The sequence below is a fragment of the Pan paniscus genome, chromosome 15, assembly GCF_029289425.2.
Source record: "Pan paniscus chromosome 15, NHGRI_mPanPan1-v2.0_pri, whole genome shotgun sequence".
NCBI lineage: Eukaryota > Metazoa > Chordata > Mammalia > Primates > Hominidae > Pan > Pan paniscus.
Window position 1 is genome coordinate 90,170,124 of NC_073264.2, and position 22,294 is coordinate 90,192,417.

The following is a 22,294-nucleotide window of genomic DNA, read 5'->3' on the forward strand; positions in this document are numbered from 1 at the left end:
TTTGAACTTGGGCATAAGACATACATACACTGAACTCAATTGTTTTGTAAGTTTTTCACAGGTTTTTATTTTGCCTAGGTAGTCAAGGAGTAATTTTTTTTTTCTTTGAGACAGGGTCTCACTCTGTCTCCCTGGCTGGAGTGCAATGGCTCAATCTCAGCTCACTGCAACCTCCACCTACTGGGCTTAAGTGATCCTCCACACTCAGCCTCCTAAGTAGCTAGGACCACAGGTGCACACCACCACACCTGGCAATATTTTTGTATTTTTTGCAGAAATGGGGTTTCACCCATCACTCTGAGCAAACTATCACAAGGACAGAAAACCAAACACCGCATGTTCTCACTCATAGGTGGGAATTGAACAATGGGAACACTTGGACACAGGAAGGGGAACATCACACACTGGGGCCTGTCGTGGAGTGGGGGGAGTGGGGAGGGATAGCATTAGGAGATATACCTAATGTAAATGATGAGTTAATGGGTGCAGCACACCAACATGGCACATGTATACATATGTAACAAAGCTGCATGTTGTGCACATGTACCCTAGAACTTAAAGTATAAAAAAAAAAAGAAGTGGGGTTTCATTATGTTGCCCAAGCTGGTCTCAAACTCCTGAGCTCAAGTGATCTGCCTGCCTTGGCCCCCGACGTGCTGGGATTACAGGTGCGAGCCACCATGCCCAGCTGAATAAATTCTCTGAGGGCAGAAACCACACCTTTGAGCCTTTCACAGAACCAGGTAAACTATTTGTCACAAAGAACAGACTTGATAAAGACACTTTACGACTAATCTCAACCTTTTAGCAAAACTGTCACATGTGACGTGCTATCCGGCCTGTACACCACCACATTTCCTGTGTTTGGAGGATGCTGAGCAGGAGAGAATGACACAAACACATTCATGAGAGAAGAAACTGAAACACAGAGCCCAGGGGCCACCCAGATCCCTGGTTTCAGCTGTCCCTGTGTGGCTTTATGGCTTCTGCAACACAACAGGAGGGTCTAAATGAGTAAATTGAACATGGTACTGAAAGAAAAGAAACACTGCCATCCCAATATTCTTTTAAAACTTCACGAGACTCACGCCTGTAATCCCAGCACTTTGGGAGGCCGAGGCGGGCGGATCACGAGGTCAGGAGATCGAGACCATCCTGGCTAACACGGTGAAACCCCGTCTCTACTAAAAATACAAAAAATTAGCCGGGCGTGGTAGCGGGCGCCTGTAGTCCCAGCTACTCGGGAGGCTGAGGCAGGAGAATGGCGTGAACCCGGGAGGCGGAGCTTGCAGTGAGCCGAGATCGCGCCACTGCACTCCAGCCTGGGCGACAGAGCGAGACTCCGTCTCAAAAAAAACTTCACGAGAAAGCCATATTCGCCAGCGTAATCAAAGAGACTTTGTCAGTATCTAATGTCACAACACAGATCATCCCACGCAATATTGTCTGTCACTCCCTAATGCAGCTTGAAGAGAGATATTGACAAAGTATGGCATGATGGCATTATTAGATGGCATGCATGCCCCCCGGGGCATGACAAATGCCACACTCAGCTCAGAGAAGCTTCACTGCCAGGAGTCTTCTCACCAGTGATAGTAACATGACAAAGCTTTCATGTTAGGACATCCTATCTCTCCTTCAACACCCTCCCCACTCCAAATTCTGATCTAGGGCATTGCTCGCTAACATAGAAACCAGAACTTTTCACTGAAGAAAAAAAAAAAAAAGCAATGATCCATTGTATTTGCGAAACCAGATCTATGTAAATCACTTAGCACAGTCTCTGGTACAAGGACGCTCAATACACATTCACTGTTGTTCAATTATTACTGCTCTTAATGGAGCACTCAGAGTATCCATCTGGGAATCTAAGTTCTCCAGCTGGACAGTGCTTTGGGCTGGGTTTCTTCGGGAAAGGTGAGTGGGGATTTCCTGGTTTTGTTTCCAAGAAATAACCAGGACAGCTGTGGGCCATTTTGTACAAACTGTGCCCCTGTGCGCACAGGTGGAATTAGTTGCTCATCAGAGTCAATAGGCATGTAGGTAGCTCAGGAACTCAAGCAAGGCAGGTGCCAATCAAGATTCATTTCTGAAAAGATTAGATGTCCCTAACTCATCCGGTGCTATTCCAGGTGCTGGGAATACAAATGAACATCGGCTAGGCTCTGCCTCTGAGCAGTCATCTACTTGCAGCGGAGGAGAAGGCAGGAGAGCAAACACCCTTATGTGCCATGTGGTGTGGACCACTGATGGAGGGACTGGCAGGAGAGCTTCCCAAATGGGGTGACGTTCAAATGGATCTACAAGAATTAATAATGCATCAGGCAGACAGAGAGAGAAACACTCTTAAAGTCTGTTTCTTTATCTGTAATTTGAGAAATTAAAAACAAACAAACAAAAAACAGCTTTCTCACAGTACACAGAACCGCCTAATGGCCAAGCCTGTGGACTTTCAACAGGCCTGGGGCTGAGTCTTGCTCAACCACCAAGATCTTGGGAAAATAAAAATAAAAACCAGAATAATAATAGCAACAAGCATTTAAGTCAACTTTTCTTTGTCTGCAAAAAAGGGAGAAGAATAGCAGAAACTACTTAAAAAAGAAAACACACGTAAAGCATTTGACAGAATGCCGGGCACATGTAACATACTCCTTACATGGGAAACTGTTGTTGCTATCACAGGGAGCTTGTGAGGATCAAATGAGACCTGAGGTGTGAGACTAATCTGTGAAACCAAATCTCTGGGGTTATTACTCCAGGCAGAGGGACTATCTCACGTAAAGGCAGGGAAGTTAAAGGAGTGATGATTGTTTCTTGAAGGGAGAGTCCTTGAGTGTGGTGGGAAGGAAAGGTGCACAATGAAAAGGGGGAGGTATTTGAATTGAATAATCAGACAATTGATTAGAGGCCATAGGTCTTGCTTCAATTATTCAGTTATATGACCAAACATATGGAACAAGAAAATCACGAGAGAAAGAAATCACTGGGATCATAGTTTTGAGTTGAGATTTTTTACATTTTTAAATAATGAAACAGTCACATAATTATAAATAATATTAATACAAACATATATAATAAATATTTGTTAAAATTTTAAGTAACAATATTCATATATCCCCACTCCTAGATTTCACAGATGTCAACACTGCGGTATTTACTTGGGACCTTCAGGTATTTGTTGTTTTTGTTTTTAAGTAATAAAATGTTACAGACACTGCTAAAGCTTCACATTTACCCATTTGTGTGTATCACTCTCCTAGATGTTTGCATACTTTACTACATACATGGGTGATTCCATAAACAAAATACAACCTTTTTCTGAGTGTTCTTAGAATTTTACATAAATAATACTATTCTGTATCATTTTATACCTTGCATATACTTCAGTTAACATGTTTTCAAGATGGATCCATGTTGTTAGACATAGATATTGTTAATTCATCTTAACTGCTCTATCCCCTTTGAGGTTTATACTGTGGCTCAGCAATTCTGCTTCTAGAAGTCTCCCTAGAGCAACCATCAGGTATGTACAGAAGGCAATATGCTCAAGGAAGCTCACTGCAGAACAGTTCACGATAGTGAAAAAAGTGTGGAGAATCTGTTCTGGTCATCTTATTGCCAAGTAATAAACCTCCCAACCTTAGTGGCTTAAATCAACAATAATTGCATATTCTGCTCATGAATCTTCAATTTGGGCAGAGCTAGGCAGGAACAGCTCATCTCAGTTCCATACGGCATTGGCTGGAGTGTCTGAAAAGCTGGAGGCCAGAATTGCCTGGGGACACACTTGCTCCCATATCTGGGGATCGATGCTGGCTGTTGGCTAGGACCTAAGCTGGGACTGTGGCCAGAGCGCCTACTTCGTGGCTGCTGCATGTGGCTGCTTGGCTTCCTCACAGCATGGCGGCTGGGTTCCAGGAGCAAGTGTCCCAAGACAGCAAGGCAGATGCACATGGCATTTTTATGATCTCATCATCACTTCTGCCACAATCAACTGATCACAAAAGTTCACTGAGGTTCAAGGGGAGAGGATATAGAGAAGTCAGCCCAGACCCACCCAGGTTCAAGGGATGTCACAGTTACACTTTAAGAAGAGCATATGGAATGTGATGTATTGTGGTGGCCACTCTTGGAAAATACAATCTGCCACACAACCTAACCGTTCACGCTGTGGGACACATAAATACACAAAATTTTGGTGTCTTTGCTTTTGCTGTTTTAAAAGCTGTAAAAAGATGGGCATCTTTTCTCAAAACATAAGCATATTTCCATGCCGAATAAAAAGAATGAAGTGTTTAGGAGGTGATAACAGGGACTTTATACTGGTCTCTGTATATCTTTGTGTGATGAAATGTTATTACTTCGAGGCACAGAGAACATCTTCCTCCCTTAGAGTACTCTCAGGAACAGGCACAAAAGAGAGTTACTTTTTAAGTTCCTTTTTTCTTTCTCTTGAACAGTATGAAGAAAATCTCCTAGTTCTACAAATTGAGGACTATGATACAACGGTTGCAAAAATGGTGTCTCCTTGAGGGTGCATCTTTGTTCTCTCTGCACTCCAGAAAACCTGGAGAGAGGCTCTGGGTGTCTTGTCTTCATCAGCAGCATAGCGGCTAAAGGGGTCTCTGGAGCCTGGATGGTTGGGTGTGACTCCTGGCTTTGCCACTGGCTCTCTGTGCTTACTTAACTTCCCTGTGTTTCAATTTCCTTATATGCACAACGAGTCTAATGTTACCACATGCAATATTTTTGTAAACACTAAATTTGTTCATCTTGAATTCTGCTTAGACTTGATGAGTGCTTTAAAAGTCATCCGCTGTTATTAGTAATTACAAGAGAGCTGATTCAGAAAGTTGGAAGTAACTTGCACCAGATTAAGTGGATTTAATCATGAACACTATCCCCATGGGCAATCCCAGAATCCTCCCAGCCCGCAGGATAATTAAAGTCAGGCTCTCGATGGAAACCTCTCCTGCCTGTCTTCCTCCGTGTGAGAGAGTTGAAATTGTCAAGATGGGAGGCTGCAGGAAGGGGACGTGCGTCACAGACAGGCGGCAGGAACCCTCCTGCGTTCCTATTTTACAGACAGGGATGCAGCCTGGAGCTCCTGCCTGGGCGTGGCGGCCACAGGGCGCAGTGGGAAGTCCCATGCTCTGGTTAGATGTGAGTTCTCTTCCCAAATCCCCAGCCTTCCCCGACTCCGCTCAATAAAAGCTCCTCGGCCTGGCGCGGTGGCTCACGCCTGTAATCCCAGCACTTTGAGAGGCCAGGTGGGTCACGGGGTTATGGGTTCAAGACCAGCCTGCCCAAGATGGTGAAACCCCGTCTCTACTAAAAATACAAAAATTAGCCGGGCCTGGTGGTGCGCGCCAGTAATCCCAGCTACTCGGGAGGCTGAAGCGGGAGAATCGCTTGAACCTGGGAGGCGGGGGTTGCAGTGAGCCGAGATCGCGCCACTGCACTCCAGCCTCGGCGACAGAATAAGACTCCGTCTCAAAAAATAAAAATAAATAAATAAATAAGCTCGCCTCGGAGAAGGCTGGGGGTGGAGAAGCAACAGAGACCCGAAGGCTGTGTCTCAACCAACGGCGATGGGCTTGAGAGATAGACTTGGGTTCCCGTCTGTTACTTATTAATCGGTGACCTTGGCAAATTACTCAGTCTCTTCTGCCTCATTTTACTCCTCTCTAAATTGTCAAATGCTCATAAGGTTCTTTTCCGAGGGGGTCAGCGCAGTGCCTGACCCAGGGTGAGCCTCAGCGAGCAAGAGCCCACGATGGGGTTGGCGGAGAGGCGCGTCCTCGAAGTAACAGGGATGCTGAGAGGTGGCTGAATTCTTCCTTCTTTCAGCGCCCCTGACCTCCCGGCACGGCGCTGGGGAACTCACGGGTCTGGTGCGTGTCCGTGCTGGGCCCCCGGAGATGATTTCTGGAATCGCGACCCGGGGACCCGAGGCCACTCTGGGACCTGCGAGGCAGTTGTTGCCCAAAGGCAAGGCCTGGGTACAGGAGCTCGGGAAGCTCTCTGCTGCCCGTCTCCTTTATCCACGTTCGTCTGGGCACCCTCCTCGGGTGCTGCCCATTATTCCTCCCGCACCTGCCGGATCCAAGAGTAGACGCAGAACCCGGACCTCGGAATGGGACGATGCGACGGGCGGGGAAGGCCTGGCCCGGCCGAGGTGCCCTCGGCCCCGCCCTCCACCGAGGGCAGGGAGGCACTGCCTCCGCTCCGTCCACTCGTAACTGGTGACGCTGGCAGCCCCGCCGGGGGGCGGGGGGAGTGCAAGAAAATCCTGAGGTGTGTCGGGGGACCTGGACCAGATGCCCTCCTGCACCGCCCTAGCTCCGGGGAAGTCGCTCTCCGGCTCCGCGGCGCGGGACCCGCCAGCGGGCAGAGGCGCGGCGCTTTGATGTCGCGCGGCCACACGGTGGCGCTGCCGTACCGCCCGCTGGCGGAGACTGGGGGCCAGGGGTGCCTGGGGTGGGGTGGAGCCGGGACGCGCGCACTCCCCAGCCACGCCCGGGGCTCATCCTGGAACCCGGGCGCCCGCAGGGTCGCGAGGCCAAGTGTAGGTCATTCTCCTCCCCGCGGGACCCGTGCCTGGTGGACGCATGGCCGACGCGGACCCTGAACGCTCACATGAGATCCTTAGGGAAACTGAGGCCGAAGAATTGGGAATCTGCATTTAGTCCACTCTCCTGTCCGTAAGAAGAAAGGGGCGCGACTAAGGGGAAGGGAAGGAGCCGCAGGGATTCATTCCCAGCCGGTCCCAGTAGCCGCCACAACACCCGGCAGGTCCGAGTTAATCCGTTCTGCAAGCTAGGAAATGAGGCTCGGTATTGGCGGAGGCCACACTGTTGAGAGGCGGTGTTCAACCCCAGGGCTGTGTGTCCCAGCTCTGCAAACTCGGTCACAGCCTCTATCTCCGTGGCATTCACAGTCCTTACCGGTTTTTGACAGTGACCTACAGTGAGATGTCTGTTTACGTCCCTGTCCGCGCGCGGGCGCGCACACACACACACACACACACACACACACACACACACACACCTATATAGAACTGAAAACGACACTTAACCTTAATTAGTGTGAGGCACTCTGTTTTCTTTTTTGATTCTGTACTGTGTCTTTTCTACCTTTCAGTGCTGGGTGCTAAAATAATCTCACTACTCACTAGTGGGTCCCTAGTCAGTTTGACAAACAGCTTCATAGGGCTGGCTGGGCTCTTCTAGCCATGGAAGTCAACGGAAAGTTGTCCATGTAAGAGGACACAGTCAAGACCAGATAAAGATGGGGAAGACGGTGATTCCCCATGGATAGCCTGGGCATGTGCTGAAGAGCAGATTCTGACTCAGTGGGCCTGACGCTGGCATTTCTAACAAGCTCCTGGTGATTCCGACCACTCCATGCTGAGAGTGACCAAGTCCCCATCACGTGTGTTATCATGAAAGCAATTCTGAGACCAAATTCTGTCATACATACAATAGCTATTAATAAGCAGACACAAAAACTAGATTCAGCCTGTTCTTGTAGTTCTGAGGCAGAGTGCTCCAAATCTACTCCTCCCTTCCACCACCACCACCACCACCACCCTAACCCCTGCTCTTTCATGTCATGGTGATAGAATCTAAGGCGGATGCTGTTGAGCCACCTTCTTCCTCCCAGGGTGGATCTCTAGTGAAGTTTGAGTCAATGGGATGTGAACAGAAGGGATATATGCAAATCCCAGGTGATCCTCTGGGAGATAGCCTAGCTTACTTGACTTAAAAGACAACTTAAAACTTGTACTTCAACTTAAAATGTAAGCTCTTGAGTTTCGTGAGTGCTCCTGAGTTTCCTTCTTTTCCCTTCCAGCAAGTAGGAAAATGCTCACAGTTCAGCTCTGACCCTGCAGACAAGGGCAACAACCCTGCAGACAAGAGGTCACAATTCAGCTCCGACCCTGCAGACTAGGGCAACAAGCTGGAAGGAACCTGGATCCCTGAATCATTGCATGGAGCAGAGCTGCTCCATCAACCAGGATCTCTCACCTAGAGATGCTTATTTAAGAGAGAAACAAACCATCTTCTTTAAACTTCTGTATTATACAGTACTTGGTTGGGGAACTTGTGCTTTTGTTACAGCAGCATATTCTCATTTAGGTTCATCTGAAGCAAATGCAACAATATTCTGATAGCAGAATCAACTAACGGGTATCTGATCAGGTAACAGAATCCTCTGTTGAGTGTGTTGTGGGGAGGACCCCGGGGGAAGAGGAGAGAATAGGACCACAGTTGTAAACCTAGGGCACTAGATTCCCATGCTACTTTCTTGCAAACATGGAGATATCCCTGTGTGTATCTTTCTAGCCACTACCCATTAGCACCACCCATTTCACCATCAACAACAACAAAAAAATCTTTTTCGTAGTTCTTAATGAACAAACCCTCTGGGGAAGACTTGGAAAGCAATTTTTGAAGCCTGGGTCTTCCTATGTTTACTAATTGCTCCACCTTCCTGCCCTGTGTATCACTTAAAGTTAACTTACACACATATATACCACCTATATCTATACTGTTTAAAAGTAAATGTAGACAATATTTTACCTTGCATTTTCCCAGAGTATTATTATAGCCTAAGTGGCTATTGACCTCCAAGCTCATTATTTCCTTTATTACTTTAAAGGAATTTGGCTTGAGCCCCATTGAACATGGGATAGAAACCCTGCTCCATCTCCAAAAGTCCTCAGTGGTGGGACCTTCCTTGATTCTTATCACCCCAGACCCCCATTTCTTACTTCTCCTGACTTCTCTGGCTCCACTTTGCATCTCATGCTTCATGATTGTTCCCTCTTTCTGACCCATACCAACACAGAAGGGAAGGTACATCTGGTGAGGATTGGTGGGCAGTGGACTGGGAGTGGGGTTACACTGCAGTGCGGTGCCGCTGATCATTTTTAAATTTCACAGTGGACGTCCGTATCTTCAGAGCCCTTCAGCCTTCCTCACTTCAGGCTGTTTATTAGTTATGTGCCTGCACCTTAGCTGGCCTCTGTCTCTTTAGGCTCGTGTGTCTTGTGGTTCTCTCCCTTCACCATCCCACCTGCTCTCTGCTCCCTGGCCCCTCATCCAGACAAAAATTGCACAAAATTGAATTGCAAACCAATTTGTAAAAAACAATTCTGTCATCCACTGCCCTGCTCCCTCATTCTGTGCTTTGTTCCAGAGCCCGTCTTTTCATAGCACCTGTGCTGTCAGAGACTTCTGCTTAACACCAACAAACACACAAACACACAAATACACACAAAAAGTCTCTTCCTGCCTGGCCAGATCACACCTAACTTCTTTCCCCTCCCCAACTACATGCAAGGCTGATTCAGGGATCCCTTTACTTAAATCTCTGCAACAGCTCTTCGCTGGCTTCTGTGTATCACCATTGCCACGGTGACCGCCAGGCCGTTGGTGACCTGGCCATGCTCCCTCCCTTCCAGCCTCATATCTGACTGTGTACCCACACACCTCCTGTGCCACTCATCCTAGCCACGTCACACTCTCCAAACGGGCCCAGCTCAGCTTTCTCAGCTTCATTCCTTTGCGCATTTACTCTCCTTGCTGTGTTCACCTGGAGTGTCTCTCCCTGAACTCTGCCCAGCAGCTGTTGTCTCAACCACTGCTGGGAAGCCCTCCTTGACTTCTCAGGCTGGGTGAAGGACTCCTCTAACCCCTCTGCCTGTCTATCCTGGCACATAAAACTGATTTCAGGAATTTTAGCTTTCCTTGTCTCTCCCCTCCAACAGATGGAACGCTTTAGGGGCAGGACTACACGCCCTGCTGTTATTTATCCTATAGATGAGCACCTAGGAGGCAGGCCTTCAGTGCATGCTTATTAACTGAATGTGAGAGTGTATAAGACCTGTCGCTGACTGAATGTACAAGACCTGTCGAGGTAAAAATCAGACTGGAGGACAGTCTGGAAGGGGTGAAGCAAAGGAAGGGGGGGTGCCTGGGAGGCAACTTTAGGGCTGCCAGGGGAGAGGGAAGTCTGGGCAGCAGGTTCATAATCAATCAAGACACTCATTGGCTCCAAGCCTTTAGTTTTCTTCCCACCAGTGGGCCAGACTGCTGTCCTCTTCTTGCTCTCTCTCTGGGACAGGTCTCTGCATCTCCTTCCCATTTTGCCTCCCAGTGGGCTCTGCCTGCCTTCCCTGGGATGGGCAGAACAGCAGCAGGAGCACTGAGGTAGGTTTGTCCTAAGCCTCCATTTCTGGGAAGGGGCCACTAACATCTCTGATGACCATGGAGGGGGGTCCTCTTAGCAGAGGGGAAAGGCATTCCTTGATTCTGAATGTCTGTTGAGAGACATTACTTTCCCGACCCTCTTCCAAACACACCCACCCCAAGAAGAGTATGTGCTCTCTGGACGGAGGGGCTATATCAGCGAGGATGGGCTCGGTCACATCTCAGGAATGAGATACTGTAAAGCAACAATGATGTGTTGTTCCTGACTCCCAAGACGTCCAATTTGCATGGGCAGAAAGGCTCTAATCATTGCAGTTACTTCAAGAACTGGCTTGAACCACCTCAAACCAGTTCTTTTTTTTCTTTTTTCTTTTTTTTTTTTTTTGTTGTTTTTGTTTGTTTTTATTATTATTATTGAGACCGAGTCTCTGTCTGTCGCCCAGGCTGGAGTGCAGTGGCGCAGTCTCAGCTCACTGCAACTTCTGCCTCCCGGGTTCGAGCGATTCTCCTGCCTCAGCCTGCTGGGTAGCAGGGACTACAGGCGCCTGCCATCACGCCACCTGGCTAATTTTTGTATTTTATTTTATTTTTATTTTTATTAATTTTGAGACGGAGTCTCGCTCTGTCGCCCAGGCTGGAGTGCAGTGGCGCAATCTCTGCTTACTGCAAGCTCTGCCTCCTGGGTTCACGCCATTCTCCTGCCTCAGCTTCAGGAGTAGCTGGGACTGCAGGCACCCGCCACCATGCCCGGCTAATTTTTTTTTTTTTTTTTTTTTTGTATTTTTAGTAGAGACAGGGTTTCACCATGTTGCCCAGGCTGGCCTTGAATTCCTGACCTCAAGTGATCTGCCCTCTGCCTGTCTTGGCCTCCCAAAGTGCTGGGATTACAGGAGTGACCCATCAAGCCCAGCCAGCCAGTTCTTGAAAGAGCCTGGGATGGTCCCACACTGACAGTTAAATGCTGTGTCCCGGAAGGACTCACTTCACTTCTACTCTATCATTGGTCAGAACAGTCACATGCCCCACCCATCACGTGCGGACCAGGAAGTGCAACCCTACCACAAGGTGGGGGACTAGAAATCCTCGGGACACAGTACTGATGACTACCGTAGGGGGTGAGGAAAGGAAAGTCTAAAAGACAAAAAGGGGAAATGGAGGCTTTTAGACATTAGGAGAATCTGGTCGCCCTTGAGGCACAATGGCTTGGACTTTTGGCTGGCCTTAGAGCAACGCAAATGCTGGCCTGCGTCAGGCTTAGAGTATGGAGGAGGGTGGATGCTCACTGGGCCCCCAGAGTGCATTTCCCCATCCCCAGTGACTTGCTTCTGGCCCTGCCCAAACCCAAGCCAGACTTTCAGGACCTCATTGTTTCCTAGAATGTATCTCTAGTAAATACAACTGGCATTGACCTCCCTTCCATTTCAGCATATTTAACATGATGTTCTCCGATCATTTTGTGTTGATACAGCCTCTTCTTCCTGATGGCAAGTCCTTAAGTTCAGAGTCAATCTCAAGGCTTTCTCTGTATTCCCCAACGCATGGGGCTGGGCATTCACCCAACATGTACTGGGTCCTTATGCACTCCACCCTGGGAAGATAAAAACCAACACACACAAAAATTAACGCAAAAGGAAGGTTTAAGGATGGGAAAGATGTGATGCCTACTTCAGCCTATCAAGGTGCCCAATAAATGCTTAAATTGAGTCAAATCATCCTTGGATACACAAAACCACATTGTCAATTTCTTGTATGACAATGTCATCATCTCTGTTTGAGTGAAGGCTTCACAGAGGTGAATCTGTCCATTATCCTGTATCTCTGCACTGGCCAATAGAGAGGCTTCTAGTTACATCTCTGTTGAGCGTTTGAAATGTGGCAAGACCAAGGAACTGAATTTTTAACTGAATTGCACTTACTGCTGTAAGTGCAAAGTAGATATCAGATGTCAAAGACTCATAAGAAAAAAAGAATGTAAAGTATCCGATTAGTATTTTTCTCTTGAGTATATTTTTAAGTGATGTTATATTTCTACTGAGCAGTTCAGCTCTAGAAAGCCCAGGGCAGGATTTGGGTAAGATCAGCTGCTTTCAGATTTTCATTTACAAAGCTTCGAATTATAACATTTGATCAAACCCGACTTTGGAAAAGTTATCATAAAGATGGCATTTGAAGTTTGGGGCATTTAATTTTTGGTTCTCTTTATTCTCCTTTCTGCTTTTCTCCCAAAGCTATGACTACAAAGAAAACCAAAAGCATCTCATTTATTCCACAAACTGATCTCCACGTCTTAACTAAATAGCAATTGCTGGGCTGTATTTTATACACACACACACACACACACACACACACACACACACACACACACACGTTCCTACAGGGACCAACATTTTCCCATGTGTAAAGTGACATGCCTGATTGCTAGATTAAGCAATGGAAATTAATTATTACAGTAATTACTCGGCCACTAAATATTTGAATGCTAGACTTGACATAGCCGTCTCGGGAGCCACCTTCAGCTTCCTGAATGTGTTAGTATTGACAAGGCAGCTCATGCGAATGTATTTTTAAAACGCCTTCTTTTGCTGCGTCTTGCCACTGTGAGCCAGGTGTGTTTGTTTTGGTCAGTGAGTGGGACTGTACACCCTATGTTCACAGGAAAATAGACGGCTGGCTTCTGGCACCCATCTCTCCAGGCTTGAAATCAAATGCCTGAAAATTGGAATCTGTCGTCTTCAGGGAGGCCACACAGTAGGGTGTTGACACATGTAGTGTGCAAACACTCGCTGGGCAATTGCAGAAACCAGAAAGTGACTGCTAGAATGGGCTCATATCCAAGCCACCCTCCCTGAGGGAAGGAATCTGTGTCATCTGGGAATTCTAAAGCTAAGGAAGCCACACCAAGGTGTTTATGGGCAGTCCCATCCATTCCTTCTAAGCCATTGCTTTTTGTTTTCTCTTTTCATCATATCCTGGGTACACAGGCTTCCCCAGGGGACATCGTGTGCCTTCTTCTCTAAGGCAAGGTGGGGAAGAGATTTATTTTAGTCACGTATCCAGGTCAAGACCAAAGATTTTCAAAAAGCAGCTCTACACATTGGGCCTTGTCTAGCAAGAAAACAAGAAGTCCTTACCGCTTGTCACTCACCTCTGCATTTCTTTCTGTTCTGGGACTCTACCTTCATTCAGGAGCTATGTGATGGTGAACGTAGCTGAAGCTGGCTCAGGTGGTTCAAGGAGCGGATTTACAGGATAAAAAACATTTCTGCCACTTTTTCTTTTTGCATCTTGGGGTGGGTTTGAGTTTGATGGCATGGGGGCATCTTCACAACTTTTTGCACTTTTTTTGCATAAGTCCCCAGTTCCACCACCAGTTTAGGACATCTGGGGCTGTCAGGCAATTCCCTCTGACACATTCCCATTGTTCCTGCTTTAAAACTGTCAGGTCAACTCAGAAAACTATCAAGCCACATGTCGGAGAGTATTAAAGGCAGTGGCTTCACTAAAAGCCAAAAGAGAAGCTCCAGTGTACCCAGACGTCTGGCCTAACTCGAGTTTTCATTCTGTAGCTCAAGGCCAGAACTACGTTGACCCTCTCCAAAACAATGCATCTTCCAAGCAAAGACGCAAGCCTAAATATTATAAATTTATCCCAAACAACTCCCATTCCTCTTGAAAAGCATCACTGTCTATTAATAAAGAGAAATTAATAATTATAACAATAACATTTGATATTTTATTTTCAGTATATTATTAAACATTTTAGAATATTATTTTATTCCGTCCTTATGTATTAATTCAAAATATATTTATATGGTCTTGACCAGTCCCTCCCTCGTGGAGCTCTCATTCCATCCTATAACAATGGAAATATTCAAGGCAGATGTGCCCAAGCCACAGCCCCTCCACCTTCCTCTGACCTCAGCTGTTGCCAGGATGGACACCTCCCCATCTCCAGTGCCCTTGAATTTCAGGACGGAGGAAGGGGCTTCATCCCCAAAGTAGGTGCAGCCTGGAGGAGCAAGGAGTTTGCGTCAAAGGATGGGGATGGGCGGTGGAAGAGACATGTCAAGCCTTTCACCCTTCAGATGGACAATTCCCAGGCACGTTCCTTGCAATTTCTCCAAGGTCCCCCGACAGGACAGGCCCACTTGGCTGGCAGGGCTTCATAGCCCCCGCTCTGTAGGCTTCTCCTCCTTGTCTGTTTCACTCTCACCACCGCTTCCCTCCTGCTCCCTGGATCACCTCCCGAATAAACTGCCTGCACTCACATCCTTCTCAGGCTTTTCTCTAGAGGGACTCAACCTCCCATTTTACAGATGCAGACTTTGTGGCAAAATGCCTTGAAATCGTAAGCAGCAGATCCAGGACTCACACCAGGTGTGTGTGACCCCAGAGTCCAAGGACCCAGCACTGATGTGATGCTGTCTCCTGCTGTCAAATGCTTTAGGGCTGCCCCGGTGGCACTCAGATTTATACTGATTACCTGAACTGGTACTTTTCAAGACAGCTCCACTCCATCGCCGGGTAGGTCTAACGATTAGAAAGTTCTGATTGGCATTCAGCTCATATCTACATCCATGAAGCTTCATGTATTTTTCCTTCATCAGCAAACACCTATTCATTGGTGTCTAGAAGCTGGACACTGTGCTAGGCATGGGGGCACAGCTCTAATGAGGGAGATATGGTCCCTTTGTTGACAGAGCTGCCCGTCTGGGACTGTTGAGCACCGTGCAGGGTGGGAGCTGCAGGCTGCTGTGGGGACATGGAGTAGGGCACCTCTCTCAGCCACACTGTCCTTCTCAGTAACCTAGAATAGGATTCTCCGTGTCCGCATGAGTCCTGCAGGGAGTGGCTGCAGATATCATGTCCCCGTTCTCTGTTCTTCATGTCCATCAGCCAACCTTTGAATGGACCTTGATAGCATAATGGAACCCATATCCCCTGGTGTGATCAAATGAGAAACCAATGCAGAGTGCATTCCCTTACCCAGAGAAGAGACCCAGACCTCGGCAGGGAGTCTGGGAAACCATGGATGAATCCTTGAACCTGTCCTCAAGGTTAGTCTTTGGAAGACCCCACAGGGCTTTTCCCCAGTGCTGAGTAATTCAAGCCCTGATCCCTAACCCTCCCACCAAAAATATTGGCAGCACAGGCCTAAGACGCCTGAATAGGTCCTAGGGAGTGAAAACAATATTACGTTCCTTTTTCCCTTGTGTTGCAACTGATACAGAAGGTAGTAATTTACATGACCAATTAGTGGGTAGTAGGCTTTGGAGTCTGCCTTATTTAAAAAAATAGGCTTGTGAAACTGCTAGACTTGTCTGCTTTCTTAAATTTCAGATGGTCCCACAGCAAAGCAACATATTGTTTGGCAATTAGGTTGCTGCGGCAGGCTAGAATGGCTCAAAAGCAGCCACAAAAGCACAGAAATGTGACCTATTTTTAAATGGCTTTCCCAGCAACATGAATGTATGCTCAAAGTTTGACTTCCTTCCCTCTGATCTATTAAGTTCTCATGTGGATTTTTCTTTTTGAAATATTTTTGGAAATGGGATTCTAGACATGTGTCCCTGGAAGTCTTGGAAAGGCAAACCTCAGATTCCCGGGAAATGACACTGCGACCTTCAACTGCCCTTGCTGTATCCATGGTCAACCCCCTCCCCTGCCTGCCCCCACCTTGCCTGATGACACCAACTCAACAGGCATTCTCTCTTCCACTATGACTGGCAAGGCAGCAGCCAGCTCCAATCTCGGAAAGTCCCATTCACCCATCCGTTTATCCATCATCCACCCCTCTCTCCCTTCATTTCGTAATTTATTCAATGAATACTAACCTTCCAATACACACCAGAAACTGTGTTAGGGGCCACACTAAGCCCTTGAGACACTGCAGGAAATAAGAAAGTCCCAGATGTCCTCTCACAAGCCCTTTCATCTAGCAGGGAATGGATGTTATGCAAATATTTTACAAATAATTGGCTACAATTGTAATAGGTGCCCCTAAGGTGAGTATAAGGCACTATGTGCACCTATAACAAAAGGGACCGAAACTAGCCTGAGTTTCCTGAGGTGACACTCAAGCTGAGAGATGGAGAAATAGATGGTGTCAGCAAACTAAAGAGGGAACAGAGAGGGAGGGCAAGAGATTTAGGAATGAAGGGTCTGCGTAAGGGTCCTGGGAAGAAGGAGTATTCACTTTGAGGGGCCGCATAAAGGCCACTGTGGCCAAAGGGTGAGCGCGCTCAGGGGAGAGGGGATGGGGCAGGATGGGCCAGAGAGGGAAGCTGTGGCTCCATCATGCAGGATTTAGGAGAAAAAGGGGAAACCAGGGGAGGGTGATGTGTGTGATGCTGGAGTCACTTGTGTTCAGGAAGGCCACGCTGCTGCCTGCTATTTGGGGAGTGGGCTCCAGATGAGAGGGTGGAGTGATGGGTGGGAGGTGGAGGTAAGAGGCAGGGAGGGATGTTAGGAGGCCAGTGCATTGTCCTGGAGAGGTGACTGTGACTGTGACTGGAATGGGGATAGTGGCAGTGAAGAGAATCAGAATGGTTCAAAATACACTTTGGAAGGGACTCATGAGGACTCCTCGGTGCTCTGTGGCAGGCCAGGAGAGCCCCTTGGACATGCTGCACAGCTTCAGAGCTGAGCCAGGCCCTCAGCAGCCTCCTGCTTCTGATCCATGGCTGCGCGAGGGTCTGCAGGGTCAGAGGGAAAGGATGGCTTCACTTCCGCCCACCTCTCCTGCTTCTGCTTCTGGAGGGATTGTGTTGTGCTGCTGTTCTCCAACTGCTTCTCGTCGAGTGAGTAACTAAAGAGAGGTGTATTAGAAACTTTTTGTACCCTCCTTTCTTTCTCTGAATGGCTGTAGCACTTACCAGCCTCTTGGCCGTATCGTCAACATTCAATTTGTACTTGGGGATTGAGCCATCACTCCATACAATCTCAGGAAAGGTGAGAATCAGGTGCATTCTCACCTCTACCTGTTGCTATCCCACATCGGCTGTCAGGTCAGCCAAGAGGCTCTATAAACTAGGAAAGGGGAAGATGGTTTGTTGGTTATTGCAGCACTATTCACAATAGCAAAGACTTGGAACCAACCCAAATATCCATCAATGATAGACTGGATTAAGAAAATGTGGCACATATACACCATGGAATACTATGCAGCCATAAAAAAGGATGAGTTCATGTCCTTTGTAGGGACATGGATGAAGCTGGAAACCATCATTCTCAGCAAACTATCACAAGGACAAAAAACAAAACACCACATGTTCTCACTCATAAGTGGGAATTGAACAATGAGAACACTTGGACACAGGAAGGGGAACATCACACACTGGGGCCTGTTGTGGGGTGGGGGGAGGGGGGAGGGATGGCGTTAGCAGATATACCTAATGTAAATGATGAGTTAATGGGTGCAGCACACCAACATGGCACATGTATACATATGTAACAAACCTGCACGTTGTGCACATGTACCCTAGAACTTAAAGTATAATTAAAAAAAAGAAAGGGGAAGATGGGAAAAGTAAGTTCCCTCAACCCTAATACAGGAAGTTGGAAAAGCCACACTGTCAGTACAGTCCTCAAATACAAGAATTATCAAACAGTAGCATCAAAAGGCACAATGGGGGCCTAGTGCAGTGGTTCTCACCTGTAATCCCAGCACTTTAGGAGGCTCAGGCAGGAGGATCACTTGAGCGCAGGAGTTTGATACCAGCCTGGGCAACATAGTGAGACCTTGTCTCTACAAAACGTAAAAAATTCGCTCAGTATGGTGGGCACACACCTGTAGTTCCAGCTACTCTGTAGGCTCAGGCAGGAGGATCAATTAAGCCCAGGAGTTCAAGGCCACAGTAAGCTATGATCACACTACTGCACTCCAGCCTCACAGAGTAAGAACTTTTCTCAAACAAACAAGCAACAAAAAAAGAAAGAAAAGGGCACGATGGTGTGGCTTTCTGGCATGTAATACCCTCTTTTATCTTCCTGCCTAGCTGTATTTATGCCACCACCCATCTGTTGTGTGCTCATGGCAGACATTACAAATCAATCAAGATGCTTTGCCTCAAATTGAACTTTCAGGAACACTCTCAATACTATGCTTTGGGCTTTTCAGTTGACTAAGGTTGGTATGGAATGTGAAACTTATTTGCCATCCCTATTCTTGACAGTTTAATCAAGATAATCAACTTGGGAAGATTCCTTTTTTTTTTTTTTTTTTTTTTGAGACGGAGTCTCATGCTGTCACCCAATCTGGAGCACAGTGGCATGATCTCGGCTTACTGCAACCTCTGCCTCCTGGGTTGAAGCGATTCTCCCGCCTCAGCCTCCTGAGTAGCTGGGATTACAGGTGTGTGCCACCACACCCAGCTAATTTTTGTATTTTTAGTAGATATGGGGTTTCTCCACGTTGGTCAGGCTGGTCTTGAACTTCTGACCTCAGGTGATCTGCCCGCCTTGGCCTCCCAAAGTGCTAGGATTACAGGCATGAGCCACCGCACCCAGCCACTTGGGAAGATTCTTCAAGTGACCATTTGGTCAAGCGCCCAAGCTTTTATGTAGGCAAACCTCCTAGTTATCCTAGGCAGGTGGTGGCCAATTCTTTTAAAGATTTCCATGGCTCTCGATACCCCCATCATACTCCAGCACCCATCCTGCCCTGGCTTATCCTGACAAAAGATTTTTTTCCCCCACATTTACCTGAACTCTCTCTTCCTTGCTATTCAGAGAAAATGAAGAAGGAAAGAGAAAGAACTACAGAATTACCAGGATACAAGGAACTTGCTGTTAAGATCTTCTTAACCTTCCAGTTGCTTGGGAATCATTGCCGTAGGGTGTCTCTGTACTCAACAGAAGGGTGAAGACGTTTTAGCAACAGTAGCAAAGCAAATGATCTTGGACTTACAGTTTCTTGATTTCTGATGATTAAGCTTCTGCACATACCAACCCCAAGACAGGGTCATTCTATAACTTCTTAATAAGGTTAAGGTATTTCGACTACTTGGTCTTCAGTTTCCCTCAGTAACAGAGGCACCAAGATCCTATTGCTCTCCAGCAACCAGGCAGGAGAGATTTGAGTCAGAGGAAAGCACGAGAGAGAAGTTAAGAACAGCAATTTCTTGAGTCATAAACGGAGTCAGGACTGTAAGTGTGATTTTCTGTTACCTGCCCCAGACCTCATGGAATTAAACTTTCCTGCCCTGATTCCTTGGATTCGATTCTCCAACCCCACTCACTAGCCCGGCCTCCCCGAAACACAAATTGGAATGGCGTTGGCTCCCGGGCACACTAGGGGGCGCCAGCGGGCTTGTTTTCCAGGATGGCCCTAAAATTCTCTCCAGCGAGGAGAGGACCATGACGGCCAGGCCACGCTTGCTCTGAAAAGCGCCGAGCGTGGAAGGGTGTCTTGGAATGGGGTCTAAAAGGGAGAACGACATCCTTATGACTTGCTTTAGGCTGCTTTCTGGTTGTATTTTCAGAGCTGGGGATGAGGAGAGGTTGCGTAAAGGTGCCGGCCTGCTGCTGGCCGGGGCTGGCAGCCTTTCAGCCGCCGCGGGTGAGTCAACACCTGGGAATTGCATCCAAGGGCGGCCCTTTCAAGCTGCCTGGAACTTTCTGCCATCACACTGAGGCCACTGTTTGACCCAGTCCCGGGCCAGGGAGGCAGGAGCCGATCACGTCCCAGGGCAGTGCTTCTCCCTGGCGCTGAGTTCGTGGAAAGAGGCTGGGAAGGTTCTTTCCACACTTGAGGGCTGGCGTTGGGAAAATAGGGTAGTGCTCTCCGCCCCAGTGAACAGCAAGAGCTCACTTCCCCCAGCAGACTTCTGCTCCACTGGCCTACTTTCAGCGTGGAGTGGAAGGAAGCCAGCTCCAGGAGGGCAGAGGCTTCCTCTCCACCCCTCTCTTCCACAACCTTCAACAGGCGCCTTGTTCTCCCCGGCCATGGAACTGCGGATGGTGACCATCGTTTCCCAGCCCAGCAAGGGGAAATGAGGGAAAGAAATAAACGCAAGGTTTTTATTGCCAAATATTTCTTTCCCTGGGAGGACAACGCATTCAAACCGCTGAGTGGAGATTGGAGTTAGTCCAGCCATAAACCATCTTAATGAACACTAATAGAGAACCGCAATTATTGTTGACTTCAAAATGCAAACAAGAACTTTAGACAGTGATCCCTATCAGCCGGTGAGGCCGGGCACAGATGCCGGGCGCTGTTTTTGCCGTTGCTTAGCAATGGAAAATGAACTGTTCCTGTCTGTTATCACTGGAGGTGGAGGTAGGACAATGAGCTTTATTGGACTGAATAGGTATGAAATTAGTTTATTCTTTTTCACTTGGAGAAGGCAATTGGCAGCCAAGAGAGTCACTCGGAAAAGGGGTATTTTAGAGGTTGAGGGTGACTTTCCTTCTCATTACTTCGGTAAATCCTAACCACCTTGTTTTCCTCTACAGATAAAGTTTGAACTTTTGCCGGGAGTGTCCCTCCAAAACTATCATCAATCAGACAGAATAGCTGCAAATACCAACTCACAGACCAGGTTGGGAATTAGGGTGAGGAGAACGAAATCTTGGGTGCAAAATTTAAGGGAATGCCAAAAAACTTAGTAGCCAGGATAAATAATAGTTTAATGCAATATTTTTTAAAAGTCAAAATAAATGTAAAATAACCATGGTAAAAAAAAATCAGATTTTAAATAAAGAGAAGCTCAATATCACCGATTTTTATTTTTCCTTTGGCTTCAGGCTTTAATATGGCACAGTGCGTCAGTGCCACAGACTTTTTACTGCACCAAACACATTTGCAACACGGAAAGTTTTGGGAACTGCTTTTTCCTCAACAGTGTTGATGCTATGGAGTACAGAGCCCTGCAGCTGGGCAGAAGGGAGGGTCTCTTTCTGCAGTTCTTTAGCAGGCTTCTTCCAGGATAGTAGAGAGGCAAATGGCCTTGGGGAGGAACCTACCTATGCTTCCAGGGCAGTGACACAGGAAGTACTAAGGTACAGGATGTACTAAAGTACAGGAAGTACTAAAAACCCAGGGCTCAGCAAACACAGACAGTCAGGTGAAATTGCCCAAAACACGGTTCCTCAGACAACAGGGACAGGCCCAGAGCTGGCAGTTTATGGTAAAATTATCTCCTCTTTCATTATTGGTATTAATAGTAACTCCTATATATTGAGAACCCTTAGGTGGAATCACATGGAATCACCAATATTGAACCTTTTTTGACCTACAAACCCAATGTATATGGTTTAATCCAATGTATGCTGAATATGGGAGGCTGAATAATGAACCACAAAGATGTCCACATCCTAATCCCTGAAACCTGTGAATATTACCCTATATGGCAAAAAGGATTTTGCAGATGTGATTGAATTAAGGATTCTTTTTTTCTTATTTTAGTGACAGGGTCTTGCTATGTTGCCTCGGCTGGAATGCAGCGGCTGTTCATAGACATTATCACAGCACACTATAGTCTCAAACTCCTGGACTCAAGCAATCCTCCTGCCTCAGCCTCCTGAGTAGCTAGGACTGCTGGGATGCACTACTGCTCTTGGCAGATTAAGGATTTTGAGATGGAGAGACTATCCTGGATTATCTGATGGGCTTAATCATTGACAAAGGTTCTTATATAAGGAAAAGTCAATGTGATAATGGAAGCAGATTTGAAGATGCTGTGCAACTGGCTTTGAAGATGGAGGACGGGGCCACAAGCCAAGGATTGTTGGCAGCCTCTAAGCTGGAAGAGGTAAGAAGCATATTCTCCTGTGGCACCTCCAGGAGAAATGCAGTACTGCCTATACCTTGACTTTAGCCAAGTGAAACTAATTTTAGACTTCTCACCTCCAGAACTGTAAGATAATAAATTTGTGTTGATTTAAGGCACTATATTTGTGGTAATTGGTTACAGCAATAGGAAACTAATAGACCAGGCATTATGTTAAGTGCTTTGTATCATTAAAGAAATGTATACAAATCCACCCTCAGCCTTCTCGATGACTTTCTGTGTTTGGGTTATTTCCTCTCTTTTGCATCCTCAATTTCCCTTTTCTTAGTGGGTCTTTTCCACTGG